Source organism: Macrosteles quadrilineatus, unplaced genomic scaffold, assembly GCF_028750875.1.
Source record: "Macrosteles quadrilineatus isolate MER2022 unplaced genomic scaffold, UCM_ALF_1.0 Scaffold_9__3_contigs__length_116548681, whole genome shotgun sequence".
NCBI classification, from domain to species: domain Eukaryota; kingdom Metazoa; phylum Arthropoda; class Insecta; order Hemiptera; family Cicadellidae; genus Macrosteles; species Macrosteles quadrilineatus.
Window position 1 is genome coordinate 8,429,816 of NW_026542602.1, and position 12,025 is coordinate 8,441,840.

A 12,025-nucleotide genomic window follows, 5' to 3' on the forward strand; every position below is an offset into this window, starting at 1 on the left:
CCGCTACCGCACACGTCTGTTCCAAATTACGTCACATTACATTCCTAATCCAGTTACTTTTATAATATTTGGGAACAAAAGAAAACCTAGTATTAGGAACCTTTTACCTATACACCTATTACCTATTAGTATTACCTAGCATTTAGTATTAGTAGTACCTTAGTAGCCGAAATGGATGGAATCAACTTCACGTTATCCGCCATATTGATTATAAAATGAATCTTTTCTTAACTAACCTAACCAAACTTGCTGTTATATTTCAAAATCCCGTTTGATAGCCGAATTCTGAAATGAAACTGTTATAACTATATGTAACATTTCAAAATGGCTTTCACGCTCATCGACTGTTCTAGAATGATCAATCCTTCTAAATATGCTCGTCTTTTTCTTTTTATAAAATAAATTCTTTTCTTCTTTAACGCTTCAAAATAACAAAATTTTAAAGGAACCTCCATCTTCACTGAAATTTAATGTAAGCTAGTTATTCAAAATGGTTAAGTTAACTGTTCCCTTTGCATTAATTGGCAATGCTGGAACTGGAAAGGGTTGTAAGAGTCACTTTAAAGTAATTATAAGGATTAATAAACAAATAGGCATACAGAAATATGATTATCAAACAACTCCCTTGCCAATGAATTGATGATTCCTCAGATCTTCTTAGAGGGTAATGAAGGGTGTTGATCATCAGAATGTTCAGACACTTTTATCATCACAGGAAACATCAGATTTTAACTAGAACCATATTTATTTCCCAATACACAAGGGTCCTAAAACTAATTGAACCCTGTTAGGATTGTACTAAATTATTTTGATTAGCTGGATATGCTGTAAAATGCATTAAAAATGTATTTCATAACTGTAACATCCATATACTGCTCCCACGATGACCAAGACCCCACTATCTTTACACAACACATTCTACTTCAACAAAACACCCTTAACGATTGAACAGGTTACTGGCGATTATTCAGTATCACGTTTCTAAACAAAATTCACGATTTCCTGAACACTAAAGTTTACATACAATTCCTGCTTCCCTGTAGGCCTAGACCCTGGCTGGTATTTAACAACATGTAGCTTTGTTTAGGCCAACCCTAACAGTAACAGGTGGGTCGGATTAGCAGAGTTGAGATAAGCAGTACCCTGGTGTGATGTAGTTTATAATTATGTTTAACTTCCTTAATATGGTGAATTCTTAAGATTTCCCAGAGATAATATTGAGGTTGATTTTTCACAATCCTTAACAAGTAGGCTACGGTATACAAAAGATGTCCATTGAATAACTAAAAAAAATCAATGTTTCCTCAGATCTTCTTAGAGGATTTTGGGTGTTGATCATCATAATATTCAGACATTTTATCATCACAGGAAACTTTAATTTATAAATTAATAGCACAATAGCACAGGCCTCTATTTGTATTTAACGTTTTAAAATTTGGATTCATATCTTGTCCTTGCAATTAATACGTTCGATGCTTTAACTTCAATGAGACTCTGAGATTGTTCTGTCTACTAAAACATTCTCTTCAGAATCGTAAGAGAAATTCAAATTTAAGGGGGAAAAATTTAAATAGCCTAATAAACTCTTCTTAAAAAATAATTAAGGTTACTCTCTCAGATTAATTTTGTAGACACATTTTTTTAGATTTTGGAAATGAACATCCCAGCCAAATTTGAAGTTATTTTGAGAAATATTGTTACTGATCGTTCAAGTACCTACATTATACGTATTATATATATTAACTCTGTGATAAAAAAACCCTAAAATTTTAAAAGGCTCTCTTGAATTATTAACAAAAGAATAAATTAAACAAAAATTGAATCAAACAGCCCTATACGCAAGTCTTGCTGATAAGAGATAACTCCATAAGAAATAAATCAATAATGAATAACTAGAAAAGCTGTTAGTTAGGTTTATGGCTCAATTTGATTGAATCTATGATTTAAATCACATAGCCATTTCATTCAGGCAGAATCAGCCTTCAAGCTCCTTTACGACGATTTGATGATTCCTCAGATCTTCTTAAAGGGTTATGAAGGGTGTTTGATCATCAAAATATTCAGACACTCTTATCATCACAGGAAACATCAATTTATAACTTAACTTACACTGTCATTATTTCTAACACAGATTTTTATTAGGTACTGTAGTTGTTCAGCCCAAATTTGGATAGAGGCCTAAAACCTGAGACTTATTTTAAAGGAATCCCACAATCAGCCCGAACATGATTACCTACATTAGTTGGTCACAGTAGCCTATTTATCAACGATATAAATATTTATTTCGCAAAATACTTAACAAATAAAATGCTAAGTAGGCTATGTCAAACTTAAATTGTGTTCAAAATTATTTGGATTGGACTAGTTGAATTAGGCTGGACTTTATTCATTAGTAACCATAATCTCTCAGATGAAAAGGCCTTAATTAGCCTAAGTTACGGTATTGTTATCTCTCTTCAATCTTAAAAACCTTAAGTTCTTACAAGACAAAGTTGGTTGCAGAATTTGATCAGAAACACGGACCAAAATGTATAATCATTGAGACTCATAAGTCTAACATGTAATAATGCATCATTTCAAATTCTGCTGAAACTTGTATCAAATATAAAAAAAATTAGAACATTGCCTTTTTACCAAGCAGACCTTTTGTACCATAGGTTATCAGTGTGTACCAAAATTACTTAGTTAAGAACAGATTATTTTACCTTTGACTTGTTGTGAACTTCCAAGTACAAACTTGATGGTAGCCAGGCGTTGACATTTGCTTCAACTTAGCAATAAGTTAAGTTAAATTGTTATTCATTCTAAATGGACCATTATTCAGTAAAAATTTATTTAAATTTTATAACAAAATATTATTCAAGTTTCATTTTTATTTTATATTAAAAGTTGTTTTTATTCCAAACAAGGGAATACTCATGTAAGATTTTAAGTTGGAATTTCCTTCTGTCTGTAGAGCGATTTTATGAAAAACGTGCCACTAAGTAGACTCTTTATGGAATCTAGGCTAAAATCTAACTAAAATTATTTCAAAATACCCTAATTAAAAAATATAGAAATTCCAAAGGTGGATACCTTAACTAAACTTAGGCCTACAGCTTTGTAAGGGAATATTATTAAAGAATTTTATTTTTCAAATACTTTAATTGTGAAGATTTACACAAGTATCAACATTCTTTATCTTAGTGTATTTTCTTCCATAATTGTTAAAACACCTTCATACCTTAACTTAAGTTATATAGGTACAACTTTAACTTTATAGTAGGCTAAATAAATAAAAAAAATAATAAATTTAATATTTAGCATAAGTTAGACTATATTACATTATTTACATTAATCTTAATCGGCGTCCAATGCAATTCATAAATTTGCTTTAAAATTTTGTAGGATAAAATGAGATCTTGAAGATAAGAAATAAGTTGTATAGAACAGTAAAACTACAAGGGAATCCAACTTAACTACCTGTAACTTACTATACGAATCACAGACTATCCCAACTGCTTAGAGAAATCATGTTAAAAATTTAATTGAAATAATAAAATCACAGTACAGTAGAACCCCGGTTAAACGACATAAAGGGGAAACAGCAGTTTCTGGTACGGTAACCAATTTTTCGGTTAACCCGTCATATGCTAAAAATAGCCTAAACTTTACCAGTGAGTTGGAAAAATATTGAATTTAAAACAATGTCTTTAAATAATTCAGTATTTTATTTCAGCTATAGAAATGTTACAATGGGTTAAAATAGAAAATACTTTAAACTAGGCCTAAACAACTGTAGTTAGGTACTATTAAGCATTTAACATTAGATACCTTATATTTTGGCCATGCATTATTTTTATGGAACCGTTTCGGTTAACCCGAATTTTGTTAACCGGGGTTCTACTGTAACTTCACATGCCTAAAAGAAGGCAGAAGCCGTGATCACAGCAAACTTCAAAAATCTTTCTCACAGTCCTGTGGACAATAAACATCAATCTTCTGCTGCGGTCAAGGACACATCGTCACCGTTTTTCCTTAATCACGACCAAATCTTGAATATCTTCCTGGGTCAAGTAGACCCCGTTATCATGGAAACTCGTCATTTAAGTTTTGCCTGATTGCGGCCAAATCTTGAATGGCATAGGCTACTTATTTCCCGCGGTTAGGCTAAGAAGACATGATTATTGTCTCCTGAGGTCACGTAAAATCACAATCGTCCTCCATAATCACAACAAAGCATAAATTTTTGGATCGAGATGACTTATCTTCATAGACATGTTCTGCATTCGCAGATAGTAAGTAAAAGCTTAGCATTTCTCTGCTTATTTTCTGTATAGGCCTTTAAAATAAGCTATTCAAAATTTAGGCCTATGTTACCCAAATGGGATTTAACCCTCCGAGTGTCCATAGTTTAGGCCTTAATGTCCACCTATTTTTGGCCCCTTTGCAAGGTTTTATTAAAACGGATCTGAGAAGCTTAAAACAATGTTAATTCTAATGTTCTATATACCATTTTGTTTGGAAAATCATGGGCTTCAATGTTATATATAAAACATAAGGAACATTTTTTCCAAAAAAAAATTTTTAGGTAAAAAAAAATATAATTTCGAAAATTTTCAAAAAAAAAAATAAGTTCGCGCTCAATGAAATTGTATAAATTATAGGCCTTTAAATATTTGAAAATTGCCACTTTGTTCTAAATTTAATGAGGATTACAAATATATAATCATATAGCGAGGTAAGTTATCAAATAAAAAAGTTATGAGCGAAAAACGGATTTCAGTACATAGCGTTTAGCTAAGAATGCATAGCCTAACCATAGCTAGGAATCTGGCTGATAATTTACATCAATATCACTACCTACTTCTTCAGGATCATCAACCAGCACTTCAAAACCACTTAAATCTTCTTATAATGCACCACGTATATCACTACTTTTGATTTTTAACACTAAAACAATGATAAACGTAATAAAACACATCAGTCATCGGTCCGGGGGAACCTAGCTGTTTACAAATACACGCACGTCAGCTGTCTGCTACAATATTTTCGGAACTAAAATGAATAGCGCTTAGAGACAGACCTCTGGAGAAAGCTTAGAATATTACGGAAAGAACGATACCTAACTCGATCCAGTTCAATCCGATTCAGTCAGTCATAGAGCCTTCGCCGTAAACGATGTTTGTGCGTCTTAAAAGCGACGCGTGACCCTACACAAAGTGTGTTGTGCGTCGTTTTTATGACGCGTGACACTCGGAGGGTTAAGTTACTGTATCAATTGATTTAATAATTGGAATTATATAAGTTACTGTAAGTAGGCTTAACTTAGCCTATCTTTAAAGTAAAATGTGAAAATTGTTAAGTCAGTCCAACAGGCCTAACATATTTTAAGGGATCCTAGGCCTAACTCAAATTATACACCTAACTAAGTTATGGTTACTGGACCTAATTAAACTTAAATAGGACTAACTCTTTTTTGTTTTTATCTTCATAATAATAAGTTAAAGGTGAGTTTATCTCCGTAAGTTGAGTTTAAGGTAAGCCTAATTTCACTTAGTAGCTTTTTTCCTTTTGACAGAGGATACCTGTCCGGTAACTGGACGTAGATTAGGCGTCCGGCAATTACTGTCATAACCTAACCTAGCCTAACTAACCAAACTTGCTGTTAACAAAAGATGTACCTACAGTTAAGGAGAAATGGCATTCTAACGTAAGTTAAGTGAAGCAAAATCTTTGACAAAAAGTTAGTGACACCGATGGGATTCGATCTAAGTAGGCCTATACCTCATGAACATCAGCCGAGTACTCTACACCACGAACACCGACAGCATTCCACCGTATCTTTGTGTTAATGTTTTGCCAGGCACCCACAACGTGACGTCACTGCCGGACGCCTAATCCACGTTCGGTTACCGTACGTGTATCATTTGAGTTTCCTTTAACTTATATTAGTTAAAACTTTGATAAATATATTAACTTAGGTGGGACAGTTATAAACAAATCAAAAACAGTTTTCAGGTTTCTCATCTTTAAGACAAAACATTAATTTTAACGGAAAAAACACAAGTAACTTAGGTAGCCTAAATAGGCTAAGTTAGGATTAAAGTTAAGTTAACTTACAAGCTTGTAATTAAATGGACATATATACAGAAATACATTAGAGTGGTCTACGCATTCTTCATTGAAGGCTGGCCGGTTCCATTAGTGATGTTGTTAACATTGTTCGATCCTGGACCTGAAGAAACATTACTTGTCGCTTGAAGATTCGCCACCGCATCAGACTGGTTTTGAAGAAGTCTCATTCTTCTCCTGGTGTAGTGTTGCCACAATAAAACTTGTTGATCATCAATGAATTTAGCACACTGTGAATTGACCAACTCACGCCGAAAATGTTCATACTGAAGTAAATCCAAAAAGTACAAGCACATGGGGTACTTCAAAAACTTGGCATACTCTGCTTGTTTCCAATAGGTTAAATAGTTCAAATAATTAATAAACGATTGATCTTTAAAATAACCACGCTGCGCAAGAAAGTTCAAGTAGTTTGGATTAGCTAAGCACTGAACAAATTCAAGTTCCACTTGAAATCTTAATCGAGTTTGGTCATCGGTCTCGGGCCCTAGGCCTAGCTTGGACGCCATTTTGATTACTAAGAGTTATATTGTCAATATTTACCTTGAAATGGTAATAGCTGCAGGGTCAGAACACAAGTGTCCATTTGAAACAAGTCCTCAGTACATCACTTAAATTCACTAATAACTCAGAGATTACATTTTAACAAGAAAAGATTTGCAGGACCATCACGTTGAACTGTTTCCAGTGGTGGTGCGGAAGAGAAAGAAAGAAAGATGGCAGAAACAGCAACGACACACCGGCAACGACGCTGAATGTAAAGAATAGGAAAGAGTAAAAAGAAAAAGGTGTGCTCTTAAGAGCCGATTGTCTATGTCGACATCTCATTAGCTCGACAAGTAAGTTGATATTGTCGCATGACATCTAAAATAATTAATTGACTCTTCAACCCTTGTCAGTCAGGCGTAGAATCTCCGATTTAATGTTTCTGAGGAAGATAATCTCAGCTTCAGTGGACTCACCTGAATTGTTGGGAAGAATCGACCTTCGAGCGTTGAAATCGACAAGATCAAAACAACTGTTTGAGAGGAGATATTGCTCTACACAATATGCGTACCACAGCACTATGCCACGTCTCCATCGCCTTGGAAACTGTCTTCCAGAACACCTGGACTTCTTCTCCATGTCCGATGAAGTCTTTAGAAATGGGCTGAAGAGTTTCTTCGCTTAGCTGCTGTTGATCATTATACTGTTACCTTCTTTTAGCGAATTTCCCTATAGGGAAGTAGCTATTACCGTAGGTCTCATGGTAAGACTTAGGCCCGGGACCGATTTACTTTTTCATTTTAATGTCCCCAGAGGCCAAAAACACCATTCGTTCAAATTTTTATATATGTATATATATATATATATATATATATATATATAGATTTATATATATATATATGTGTCCGTGAACACGATAACTTGAGTAATTTTGATCCGATTTTGATGAAATTTGGTTTGAAGGTGTAAGGCGGGATAAACTTGAATGAGTTCGCGATCCAGCATGATCGGACCATGGGAACAGGGTTTTATGGGGGGTTTTATGGGGTAAAAATTGGTTTTTCTCACTTCTTACCCTCAAAACACAAAATTTCCCAATTTTTCTCTAAACCTTCTTAAAGAGCTTAAAAAAACAAACAATTCAGTATATCTAAGTGTTTTTGTACGGTTATTGGTTACGGAGAAAACTAAAAAAATTGTAAATTTAAAATTCCCATGTTATTCTTATGGAGAATATTGTAAAATGTTGTAGTTTGCTTGTTTATGGATATATTTTGATCAAACTTGGCAAATTTATTTATTTTATAGTAAGCTATCAGTATTTAATAAAAAACACACTACTTTATTAGTTTCCTTGTAGCAGCAAACCTAGGTACTCGTTAAACCTAATGTTATTTAAATAGATCCATTGAAAATCAATTCGGCCAAATGGAAATTCGCTTAGACGGCAGGTTTGCTGCGGCGGGGGTATTTTGTTTCTGTAGTTGTTGTTTACTGTTACTTGTTTTTTGATTTTTTATCTTGTTAGCTAATTACCAAATTTGTTGTTCCCCATGTTGATTGTTAATTATTGTTGTTATTTATTGTATTTATTGTTATTTATTGTTTTTTATTGTTATTTATTGTTATTCATCGCTATTCATTGTTATTTTTTGTTATCTTATTGTTATATATATTGATATATTTTGATACATTCTTATTTATTAGGGTTCTTTAGTCAGGTCATCTTGATGTGATGTATGAATTGTTCTATGTAAGTTGAATATGAAACTTCTTGCCATGATTGTATGTATGAAAATGGAGTTTTCCGTCTGTAAATAAATAAATAAATAAATAAATAAATAAATAAATAAATAAAATGAAACTAAGGAAAGAGACTGATGAAGGCATCATTGGTTTCACTGACTGGAAGCAGGGGGATTTTGGTTCTTTCTCTATTATTTAGAATCATCAAAAATTATCGGCCGATAATTTACAATTTAACCAAATTACAAACAAATGAGATGGGTACGCCACCTAAGTGAGTATTTTAACCCATAATTAATTAGTGGGGACTCTCCTTCTACCATGGTGGTGGGAACTGGGGATGTGAACTGACCGTAACTGCACCAGTTTCGATTTCACGTCCCTCCCTACATGCACCGTATGATTACTCAGGAATCAGGATAACAGTAACCAACTCTTTACCATTAGAGTAGCATGATTCCACGCCTCATGAAGCTGGGAGCTCAGCTCTTCAGTCTTCACCCGACCTATTTTATGCCAACACATCGCGCTTCAAGCTGCACAAGGCAGTTGGCGAGCAGGTTACCTGACACGGATTACTAGAGATGGGAGGTCATGTCAGTCATATGGGACCCACCCGTTATTAAGCAGGCAGAAAAGTAAGATATACAGAGAAGACCTACATTTTATTTATGCTGCTATAACATTTCATTGACTTCGTAAATAATTACAATAAGCCCTACACAAGACTAAGAGCTTAGTGTTACCAGATGAAAGGCATAAATATGCAGCATGAACATTGAAATTAGAAATTAAACGATTCGGAATTCCTATTCCATTCCATTCTAAAAGTTCTTATTTCTTCTTACTTTCTTTAGGTAACGTTTTCTGCTGCGATATTGTGAGAAAGCGATTGTCAGGATGTATACGCTTGTACGTCTCAATCTGTGCCGGCCCAACGCCTGGCTCATGAGACGCAGTCAGAGCAGCGCAGCGCAGCACAAGGCAGAGCAGTTTTTTGTAAACCACGTTTTCGCTAGGGTACGCGCATATTGTGACACAGTGCAGGGTAGGGTAGTGCAGTCCCGCACGTGGACTGCGCGCACTTGTGTCCGAGTCAGCCCAGGCGCATATTGAGCTGTGCAGCACAGCACAGGGCAGCATTAATACTTTAATACTTTTTTATGAAATGGCAACCATACATAGTACCGTAGGTATTTTAAGCCAAGTATGAATGGGGATGAGTGTAGGATGAGTGGCACGATCTTGTAGTCTTGTTAGTGACTAAGGCCGACATTCCTTAGACACAGCTGTTAATTAATAGCCCATACAGCTAATGGCAACTAAGGGACCTACAGTTTATAGTGGAATCCGAACAACATTTTTCGCCTTGGTATATACGAATTAGGCTAATTATCAGGACAGTACTACATTACATTACATTATTTGTCATGAGAGCCGAAGCCCCCTGACTGCATACCCGGTACCTATCGTGAGACTTACCCGGGCCCCATGATGTAGGCCGAAGCTTACGCATCAACCTTTAGCACATCATGGGCGGATGACTTAAGGTCATCAGGCTCGCCGGCTGCCGAAGCAGACCCTTCGGAAGGAGGGTTGCCCCTCAATCCTAACCAGGGATTCCGGCTGCTTGTTTAAGCGTCACTCCACCTGGGTTCCACTAGGTCGGAACCTAGAGGTCCATGGTAGAGCGCCCCGACGCATTTAGTGCAAGCAACACTCAGGACCTATCTAATCCCTGACAGGCAGAACCCGCCATCAATAGCCAGGAGGAAGGGGACCGTCAGCACGCTGACGGGGTGAACCCCAACCTCCCATTTACAGGACAGTACTGCGGATAGTCGTAGTACTCACTTGTGCGGACGTTAATCCACACCTGGGAGTATCGCATCCACAGTGCATGCCTATGACAATGCATGCCTATCCACAATTCGTGACCTCCTAGTAGCTGGATTACAGGACGACGCCACCCGTCCCAGTCGTTGGGGAAAAAGTCTGTGTTGCACAGTTGACATCGCAAATTGGGAAGCAGTGTCGTACCGTTATCGCATGTGAGTAGCATGATAATATTGTTACTTCTTCTCCAAATAAGAGGAAAGAAAGAGCGAAAAAAATTGCTATGTTTAGTGATTTTCGTATTTTTTTACCAGCAGATTTGGTGGATCTAGGCGATAATTTATAGAAATTATGCGTTTTCATCCAGTTTTTGCGTTACCAGTCATGTAAGTACATACAGATTAATTACAAGAATTAAATCTGGGAGAAAATACGAAAATCACTAAACTTTGCACATTTTTTCGCCCTTTCTTTCTTGTTCTCTGTTGAAGAAGTAACAATAAATTTAGATCAGCATCCGAATCTGACTCAGAACTCAAATCCTAATATTTAACAACATGCTCACATTAAGAAACTGTATCACTCAGATACGAGAACTGTACGACACAATGCTTCCCAATATGCGATGTCCACCGTGCAACGCAGACTTTTTACCCAATACTGCCCTGTGCTGTGCTGCACTGCCGGGACCGTGCCGCACAGCTCAATATGCGCCTATTTATGTATTATAAATGTGAAAGTTTGTATGTTTGTTTGTTTGAAGTTCAATCACGCATTAACTACTGGGCCCTGTTTCATAAAAATACCAGTAGTATTAACTAGTCCATGGACTAGTAATACTAGTGTATTTTACAAGTCTACGTTTCAAAAACCTACTAAAGTAAAATACTAGTTACTAGTGTAGGGACTAGTATTAATAGTGGTTTTTACTAGTGTAGACAGCAAGTGTGTTTCATAAAGTTTTACTCTTGTAAATTAAACTGGTAAATACTTGCCATTTTCTAACGACCTCTCTACACCCACATTAAAGTAGTAGACTAGTATTTTTTAAAAGAGTGATATTTCATTAATTATAGCATAGATAAAACATAATCCTTGAGGGGGGTTAAGTTAGCATGTTGTTTTATCATAGACTAACCAACACAAGTAGACTTCTCATTCCATTGTAAATTTTGAAGCACGTTTTTCGTGTCTTGTTCATGTACGTGACACATGGGCGCTAGTGTCGACGAAACTTTGTTTCTATTATTTTAGGGTTAATTTCTCGATTTGTGCTTTACTGTTTCGTTTGGTTATATAACTAGGGGACAAGTTATTGTTTATGATTAGATCGTATTATTTGGCTAAACGAGGTTTTAAATGGCTGTAATAACGGGAAACAAATTGTAAACAAAACACGACCTCTACATAAACCGTACAGAACTAACAATAAAATTGTCTTCAGCTGTTCCATAAGGATGAGAAATCTCTAAGGGAGTATGTTTTATCTATGCTTAGTCAATGCTTAGACTCTTGGCGAAAGAAGTCCAAACAAGCCAACCCCGTGATGTGAGTGAGCCTTGAATCGAAATCGTCCCTTCTGCATGGAAGTTGAAAGCCGGAGACACTAACAATACCACACCACATTTTTGGGGAATCATGTTCTTTTTCTGCCCATTCTCCAAATTTTTTGTCGTGGGGTGGGATCCAAGATGGTCGCTATATCCTACAAGGTCGAATTTATGTCGATGCTATGGGATATGGTCAATACGGCATTCGATTCTTGAGTTTTTCCCGGAAGCTATTTTTAGCATGTAAACAGAACAGAAACTGACATAACCTCAAAGTACCCACGCTGCCGGCT

At 35.8% G+C, this 12,025-nt stretch overlaps 1 protein-coding gene across 2 annotated transcripts in view; it reads right to left on the reverse strand.

Annotated features, from left to right (window-relative positions):
* The window catches only part of LOC129004469 (splicing factor 3B subunit 3-like), a 48,536-nt gene extending 41,678 nt beyond the window's left edge, over positions 1-6,858 (reverse strand). The window contains exon 1 of one of the 2 annotated variants that reach the window (XM_054433064.1): positions 6,658-6,855. The gene's annotated coding sequence lies outside the window, so the exon portion shown is untranslated. Of the gene's footprint in view, positions 1-6,657 lie in introns of both variants that reach the window. The other variant, XM_054433065.1, reaches the window with a different exon arrangement.
* Between the last annotated feature and the right edge of the window lie 5,167 nt (positions 6,859-12,025).